The following is a 9,241-nucleotide window of genomic DNA, read 5'->3' as shown; positions in this document are numbered from 1 at the left end:
GGTTTCTCTGAGTAGCTTTGGGGCCTGTCCTGAAACTCACTCTATTAGACCAGGCTGGTCTCGAACTCACAGAAATCCACCTGCCTCTGCCTCCCGAGTGCTGGGATTAAATGCGTGCGCCACCACCGCCTGGCAGCTTTATTTATTTTTAAAAAGCCCAGTTATGAGCCTGGAAAAGTGGCTCCCCGGTTAAGAGCATTTGCTGTCCCAGAGGGCCTGGATTCAATCCTCAGCATCCACATGGTGGCTCACAGCCATCATTAGCTCCAGTTCCAAGGGATGCGATGCCGATACCCTCTTCTGACCTCTGACCTCTGACCTCTGAAGGCACTGGGCACACCTATGGTGCCTACATAATTGCAGGCAAAACATTCAATACCTAAAATAAGTAAATCTTAAAAATAAGTAAGCAATATGCCTATTTGTGGAATATTTTCCATGAAAAGAGAAGCTCCTGCTGTTTGTGACAGTTTGTGAGCCTGGGAGCCACCATGTGCTACAGTTGGAATGCTGTGTTTTCTCCAAAGGTCACCTTGAGAAGGAATGCCCAGGTGACAGCATCAGAAGTGAGGTTTGTGAGAGGTAAGAAAACCATGAGCACTCCACCTCAGGAATTTATGAATTCCTTGCAAGAGGGCTCCCCGGAGAAGGTGATAAGTCCCCATCTACCCCTTGCAGCTCTTGAGCAGACAGTGTCCATCCCATGCAGAGGACACAACACGCCTCTCTTGACAGCTGAGATCATCCCTCACTCAACGCCAAACCTTCCGCCACCTCAACCTTGGACTTGCAGCCTCCAGAGCTTCGAGAAATAAGCATTACAGTATTCTGAGTTCTCCACTCAGGGGTCCTTTTCTTTTTCAGCCTGGTAAAAATAAAGGGTTTACTGGGAGGGGTGTTTGAACCCAAGACAAACTGAAGCATCTTTGGAGACAGCAAAACCCAGCTCTGAGGCCTCTCTGTTCAAAGAGTTTGTAATGCTCGTTTGTGAACTCCACCTTCACTCTGCCTAGAGCGATTTTCATCTTGTAATTCTTTTTTCCTAGAAGTAAAAATTTTTTTAAAAAAATTGTTTCTTTTAGGGACTGGAGAGCACTGGCTACTCTTCCAGAGGACCCAGGTTCAGTTCCCAGCACCCACATGGCAGCTCACAACTGTCTGTAACTCCAGTTCCGGGCTGTCTGGCACCCTTACATACATGCAGGCAAAATGCCAGTGCACATAAAAATAAGTAAATCTTTAAAAAATTATTTTTAATTTTTAGATTATTATATTATTACACCATTTGTTCCTCCCCTTCCTCCCTCCAAACCCTCCCATATAACTCTCTTTGATCTTTCAAATTCATGGCCTCTTTTTTCATTAGTTGTACACACACACACACACACACACACACACACACACACACACACACTTCTAAGCACATAACTTTAACCTGCTTGGTCTGTATAATGTTACTTGTATGTATGTTTTCAGGGCTGGCGCTGATAATCAATTGGTGTGCTCTTCCCTGAGGAAGACTCTTTCTTCCACTCTCAGTATTCCTTAGTTTCCCGTCTTTCTTGGTGTAGGGTTAAGGTCATCCTCTTTAGCACAGTCATGTTGGTAAGACTCTATGAGTGTTGCTTCTAACACTCCTAGGAGACACATTCTCACAGCAAGCTCCCTGGTCTGCTTGCTGACTCTTACAGGCTTTTCACCTCTTCTTCCCCAATGGTCCCTGAATCTTCAGTGTGGAAGTGTTTCGTGAGTGTATCCGTTGGTCCTGGGTTCGACAACTCTGCATTTTGACTGGTTGTGGTTTTCAGTAATGCTCTCTGTCTGTTGCAAAGAGGAGTTCCCTTGATGAGAAGTAAAGGCTACACTATCTGTAAACATTAGGATAAATGTTTAGATTGTCGTTAGACAGCCTGCTGGCTTTGTAGAGTAATGGTTAGAAGCTCTCCTCCAAGATCCATAACTTGACTAGCACTATGTAGTTAGTTAGCTAGGCTTCTAGCACCAGGCATGGTTTCCTCTTTTTTTTTTTTTTTTTTTTTTTTTTTTTTTTTTTTTTTTTTTTTTTTTTTTCGAGACAGGGTTTCTCTGTGTAGCTTTGCGCCTTTCCTGGGACTCACTTGGTAGCCCAGGCTGGCCTCGAACTCACAGAGATCCGCCTGCCTCTGCCTCCCGAGTGCTGGGATTAAAGGTGTGCGCCACTACCCCCCGGCATGGTTTCCCTCTTGTGGAGAGGGACTTAAGTCCAATTAGAGAGCTGTTGGTTGCCACCAAGGTATGCATGCCACTATTGTACTCAGGGTTATAGTGCCATGCTGGTCATTGATGTGGTTCATAGGCGTCTAGCTGGGTAGGACTATTGGTTGCCTCCCTCCTTTGGAAGCTTAAGTGGCACCTTCTGGTACCATGAAAGAGGGCTTCTCATGTTTGGTATTGGGGGTTTTTAAGTGGTGTTTGGCTTTTGAAAGGATCATTGTCAGCTTAGAATGAGAAAAAGTCATTGAAATTATGTATGTAAGCTGGGTGGTGATGGCACATGCCTTTAATCCCAGCACTCAGGAGGCAGAGGCAGGCGGATCTCTGTGGGTTTGAGGACAGCCTGATCTATAGAGTGAGTTCCAGGACAGCCTGGGCTACACAGAGAAAGCCTGTCTTGAAAAAACAAAAACCAAAAGAAAAAAAAAGAAAGAGAAATTAAATTATGTATGTATATTTATATACAGAACTGTATATTATAGGGTCTTTTAAGGTAAATAGTTAATAGTATTGGTTATTAATATATAATTCCTTCTGGCTTTTTCAAACATCCTTTTAGTTATTTTACCCTCCTCTATCCTTCTGTGTTTATCTTCCTCCCTGTCCCTAAAGAGTCCCCTTTTCCTGTTTGGTCAGATCATTAGTCCCCTGATAGTTCCCTCTCTATGGTTCTCCAATCCGCCGTCCATTTAACAATGTCCCATTTAAATTTCCTGGTTTCTGCAGCTGCTCCAGGACATGTACTCATATCTGAAGATTTGGAATGAGGGGCCTCCAAGAGAGTTTTTTAAATTAAAAAACATATATTGGCACTTATTAATACACGAATAGATAAATCTTGAACATTTGAAACTACAGGAGGAAGTAAGAGAACACAGATTTTTTTTTCTGAATTATACATTTCCGTAATTGATTTATTTTCCAAGAATTCTTCCTCCCAGTCTTCAAATTCACACAGTGCTTGAACTGCAACTAGGTGGGTACAGCGCTCTCCCTCCATCCACCCAGGTCAAGGCCTGAGATCAGCTGCCCCTAAGAAGAAGCCAGGGTCCAGCTGAAAGACTTCTACACCCCAGGCAACAGAGCAAACCTCTGCATGGACCACAAGGGCATGTGAGGAGCCAGCAGCAGAGAAGCCACAGAATTTCTGAGCCATTAGCCAGGATAGAAATGCAGTGCTTCCCACGGGGGGGGGGGGGGCGGGGGGGCAGCGCTCGAGGAAGGCGGGGAGAGCAGGGTTTAGACCTCATGCAAGGGACCTAACACTGACATTCCCCAGAGTCTGGATCTTAACTAAACATGTCCAGAGCAGATGGGATAAGATACCTGTACGTCTTTCTGGAGGACAGAATGGAGGTAGCTTCATGTGCCTTGTCAATCAAGAAACACAGCAAAAGGAGACGCTTCACAGAGTGGGAAAAAGTCCTTGCCAGCCATGCATCTGGCAAGGGATTAATATCTAATATACACAAAAAGTTCAAAAAAATCAAACACCCAAAACAAATCCAATCAAAAAATACATAAAGAAAATAAATACTTGGGGCTGGAGAAATGGCTCAGAGGTTAAGAGCACTGTCTGTTCCTCCAGTCCTGAGTTCAATTTCCAGCAACCACATGGCAGTTCACAACCACCTATAATGAGATCTGGTGCCCTCTTCTGGCCTGCAGGGACACATGCAGGCAGAACACTGTATACATAATAAAGAAATAAATCTTTAAAAAAAGGAAAGGAAGGAAGGAATGAAGGAAGGAAGAAAAGAAAACACACAGATACTTCTCAAAAACAAAGTACAAATGGCCAATAAATACATGTAAAAGAATCCAAGCCAGGCATTTAATCCCAGAACTCATGAGACAGAAGCAGGCAAATCTCTGTGAGTTCCAGGCCAGCCTGGTCTACATAGAGCGTTCCAGGACATCCAGAGCTACAAAGTGATACACCCTCTCAAATAACAAGTGTTCAGTATCTATCCTCAGCCATCAGGGAAACACAAATCAAAACTACACTGAGTCTCCATCTCATCTCAGCCAAAATAGCTATCATTTTTTAAAATTGCTTACAAGGATGCAAGGAAAAGGGAACCCTATAAACTGCTGTGAGATATGTAAACTAGTGCGGCCCCTATAAAAATCAACATGGAGATTCTTTAAAAAATCATGTGACCTAACCATACCTGGGAATATATCATATACCCAAAGGAATCAGAACACCACAGAGATACCTGCACATGTATGTTTATTGCTACATTGTTCACTAGAGCCAAGTTACAGAATCAGTCCAGATGTCCATAAACACATAAAGAGATAAAGAAAATGTGGGCTGTATATACAGTGGAGTTTGATTCTGTCATAAAGAATACAGTCTGTCAATTCTAAGAAAGTAGATGAACTAGAGACTATCATATTAAGCAAACTAAGCCTCTCAGCAAGACAAGTATTACATGTTTTCCCTCATATGTGGAGCCATAGTAAATACATTCACTCTCTCTCTCTCTCTCTCTCTCTCTCTCTGTGTGTGTGTGTGTGTGTGTGTGTGTGTGTGTGTGTGTGTGTGTGCAGGCACAATATGTTATAGGTGGAAGACCATTTGGGAATTGAAAAGGACTAGTGATAGAAGATGAGGGGTCAGCAGAAAGTGATTAGGAAATATGGTCAAAGTACATGATGCTTGTGTAAGGGCACTATTATAAAGCTCTTGCTTTGTACAACAAATAAACTAACTTTTAAAAGGAATTGGCTAGGGGCTGGAGAGATGGCTCAGCTGTTAAGAGCACTGCATGCTCTTCTAGAGGAACCGGACTCAATTCCCAGCACCCACAAGGCAGCTCACGACTGTCTGTAACTCTTAAAACTGACATCCTCACACAGGTGTACATGCAGGCAAAACACCAATGCACATAAATAAATAAGTAGATAGATAGATAAACAGATAGATGATAGAAAGAGATAGATAGATAGATAGATAGATAGATAGATAGATAGATAGATAGATAGATAGATAAATAAGGAATGGGCTAGAGCTGGAGAGATGGCTCAGCAGTTAGAAGAGCATTTGCTGCTCTTGCAGAGGTCCTAGTTCAGTTCCCAGGACCCACAGGAGGCTACAACAACCTGCAACTCCAACTCTAAGGAATCCAACGCCCTCTTCTCACCAGGCATGCCTGCGGTGTACATACACACATGCAGGCCAAATAATAATATACATACGCTAAAAATAAAGAGAGCCAGGCCTGGTGGTCACACCTTTAATCCCAGCAGTCAGGAGGCAGAGGCAGGTGGATCTCCATGAGTCCGAGGCCAGCCCGGTCTACAGAGTGAGTTCCAGGACAGCCAGGGCTACACAGAGAAAACCTGTCTCAAAAAAAAACAAAAAAACAAAAAAACAAAAGGAAAAGAAGTCAGTAGTATCAGACATTTATGGTATATGAAATATTGGACTAGTCCATCAAGAAGACTGCCAAAAATAAAAAAGAGAAAGAATACTCAAATTAATAGAAATTGGGGATGAAATGGAACAGGACAAAGGCTATACAATTCTACTCACGTATAACACGGGTTCTTAGAGGCTGAACGTTGACTGGTGAGTGCTGAAAGCAGAATGGTAGCTGCTGTGGCCCAGGGTGGGGCAGGAAGGATGTGGCACCTGGTGGGAAGGGAAGTGGCACCTAGTGAGAGGGATGTGGTACCTAGTGAGAGGGATGTGGCACCTAGTGAGAGGGATGTGGCACCTAGTGAGGGATGTGGCACCTAGTGGGAGGGACGTGACACCTAGTGGGTGCCAACTCTCAGGTTTGTGAGATGAAGAGTCCTGGAGACGGTTGTGTAGCAGGCAGTGTATATCCACCACTGCCCAGCTATTGCTGCAAACAGGCCATGCTAAATGTTCTGTTACACATATTTTTCCAAAGTAAGAAAAACAGTCATTTTCTGTATTTCCTCCTCTGGTCTCTCATTTGCCCGAAGGACAGGAGCAACTGTGAGATGGCCAGGGCTAGCATGAGCTGATGCATCCACTCTGCAGACTTGCCTATGTATGGAAAGCAGACTACACACTGATACTTTCGTGGAAGCAAGGGAGGGAACATAAAAAGAACATACATACCCCCTTTGGCTTCTTAGGTCACCACTGGAAAAGGAGACTGGGTGGAGAGAAGGAGGAGAGTTTGTCTTCATGTGAGTGTGATTCCGAGACAAGGGGCTGGGGGAGATAGATAGATACCTGGCATGCATGAGGCTCTGGGTTATATCCCTACACGTCAAAAAGAATAATAGATGTTTGCCAAGTGTGGTGGCTCATGCCTGTAATCCCAGCACTCAAGAGTCTGAGATAGAAGGATTCTTAGGCATTTGAAGCAAGTGTAGTCTAATCTAGATAGTGAGCTCAAGCCTGGTGGTGGTGTTGCATGCCTTTAATTCCAGCACTCAGGAGGCAGAGGCAAAGGCAGGTGGATCTCTGCAAGTTTGAGGCCAGCCTGGTCCACAGAGCAAGTTCCAGGACAGCTAGGGCTACATGGAGAACTCAGTAGCCTGGGCTACTCTGGTGCAAATAAAAATAATAATAATAATAATAATAATAATAATAATAATAATAATAATAGATAACATATAGCTCTGAACCTCTGATCCCTCCTTGTAAATGCTAAGCTGAAATGCAAGCAAACCCCCGAAAAGGCCTTGAGCACCGTGTGCCACCGTTGTGACAAGCCGAGGAGAGTATGTATATATGATAGGAGAAAGAGGTCTTCCGTGATCAGTGTGGAGAGGAACCGGCTGCTGTGGGCCAGCTGAGTAGGCCAAGTTCAATTACAAGAAATCTGTGGTGTGCAGGGTTGGACATGAGCCAAGCCTTCTCATCAGCCTTCAGAGGGCCACACCCCACCCCACAGAGCAGAGCAGAGGAACTAGATGAAAGCAGGAAGGCTGGATTCGGCTGCCTGTGTCACCCACCACCTCACTGTGGGCCTGAGGCAAAGATGGGCCTTTTCCTTGAAGAACATTTTCAAATACATCAAATAAGCCCCAGATGATAAGAGTTAGGGTTCGAATGTGAAATGTCTCCCAGAAACTCATGTGTTTGCACCTCTGACCCGAGTGGTGCTGTACTGGGAGGCTGTACAACATCCAGAACACGAGACCTGATGGGCAGAGACAACCTGGAAGGTTTGAGTCATTTCTGAATCAGGGCTGCTCTCTGCCTCCAGCAGGCCGCCGCACATTCCCACCTTTACAGACGGAGCTATTCCAGGCTCCTTGCCTTGTCCACCATGGTGGACTGAAATTCCTCTGAAACCTGGAGTTAAAATAAACCAGGGCTGGGGAGATGGCTCAGCAGTTAAAAACACTGCTGCTCTTACAGAGACAGCTCACAACCTTCTGTAACTCCAGTTCTGGGGATTCCAATGGCCTTTCCTACCCTCCAAAGATACCACACACAGCCATGGATGCAACAAAACATTCAGACACATAGAGTTTTAAAAAAAATTAATGTTTAAATAATCCTTTTCTCCCTTAAGTTCTGGGGACCAAACTCAGGTCCCCTGAAGATGTAGTAAGTACTTTTTAGTTGTTGTTTGTTTGTTTGTTTGTTTTTTCAAGACAGGGTTTCTCTGCGTAGCTTTGGTGCCTGTCCTAAATCTTGCACTGTAGACCAGGCTGGCCTCAAACTCACAGAGATCCACCTACCTCCCAAGTGCTGGGATTTTAAAGGTGTGCACCACCACTGCCTGGCAAATAAGTACTCTTAACCACTGAGCCCTCTCTCCAGCCCCTTCCAACTACTTTTCTTTTGTTTGAGACAGGTTCTCACTACATAGCCCTGGCTGGTCTAGAACTGGTGTAGATCAGACTGTCTTTTAATGCACAGAAATCTGCCTGCCTCTGCCTTCTGAGCTCTCCTCTGTTTTCCCAACAGAGGGGAAAAATTGTTATCTCAAATAAAAGTGATGCTTTTCTTAAAGAAACCACCATGGCACTATAGAAAATAAAGAAAGGAAATACAAAGGAAAAAGCGCAGCAGACGAAGAAGACAAAGCTGGCGGGGTGCACACGCCAGCACTCGGAGCAGAGCAGACGATTCTGTGAGTTCGAGCAGCCTACAAGTGAGCTCAGGAATAGGCTCAAGCTACGCAGAGAAACCTGTCTCTACCAGAAGAAGAAGAAGCACATGGAATAATGGCCGTTCACTGCAGAGCAGATGGAGTCAATGCGATAGTTCTGTTTTGTGTATGGTGTGGTGACCCCGAAAATGCTTATGTTAGAGCCTGGCTCTCAGAGTGGTCATTTCCCTGGGAGTATATCCTTGAAAATGATGAAGACAGACCTCCTGGAATCCCTGGGCTCTGAAGTTGTTAGAAGAACAATCCTGGCTCCTAAATACTGCCTGGCTTCCCAATCTCAAGATGTGAGCTCTGCTCCCCACACTTGATACGGCCATTACCATCCATGAGGTGATGTCGCCAAGAAAGACGCACAAGAACCTGAACATTCCCTTGGACTTTCAGTTCTCTCCTTCTCTTGTGAGAGCCAAAGTTACATTTTAAGTTTTAATTACTATGGCTTAGAGATCCATGAAACAAAACACCTCTGACCTGTAAGCCCCTTGCCCAAGGACAGACAGTTCCTGAAATGTTGGAGGCTATTGTTTATGGGAGATAACAAGCCACATGTTCTCACTCCCCTAAACAAGCTTGTTTGACCCAACTGCACCAGATGTGCTTGATCACGTGTGGGTGGGAGGTTCACAGGCTGGAAATATGCTTGCCCTTGATTGGGTGTAGGCTGGAGGTACTTCAGGATGTATGCTTGCCCCTGATTGGGTGTAGGCTGGAGGTACTTCAGGATGTATGCTTGCCCCTGATTGGGTGTAGGCTGGAGGTACTTCAGGATGTATGCTTGCCCCTGATTGAATCTTACAGGAAATGCAATGAATTATGGGTTTTCCTTCTTAAGCCCTTGTCATACTTGATTCTGGGCCATTTCCAGGGACCTG

Source organism: Peromyscus leucopus, chromosome 8b (genome assembly GCF_004664715.2).
Source record: "Peromyscus leucopus breed LL Stock chromosome 8b, UCI_PerLeu_2.1, whole genome shotgun sequence".
Lineage (NCBI taxonomy): Eukaryota > Metazoa > Chordata > Mammalia > Rodentia > Cricetidae > Peromyscus > Peromyscus leucopus.
This window is presented reverse-complemented; position numbering follows the sequence as displayed.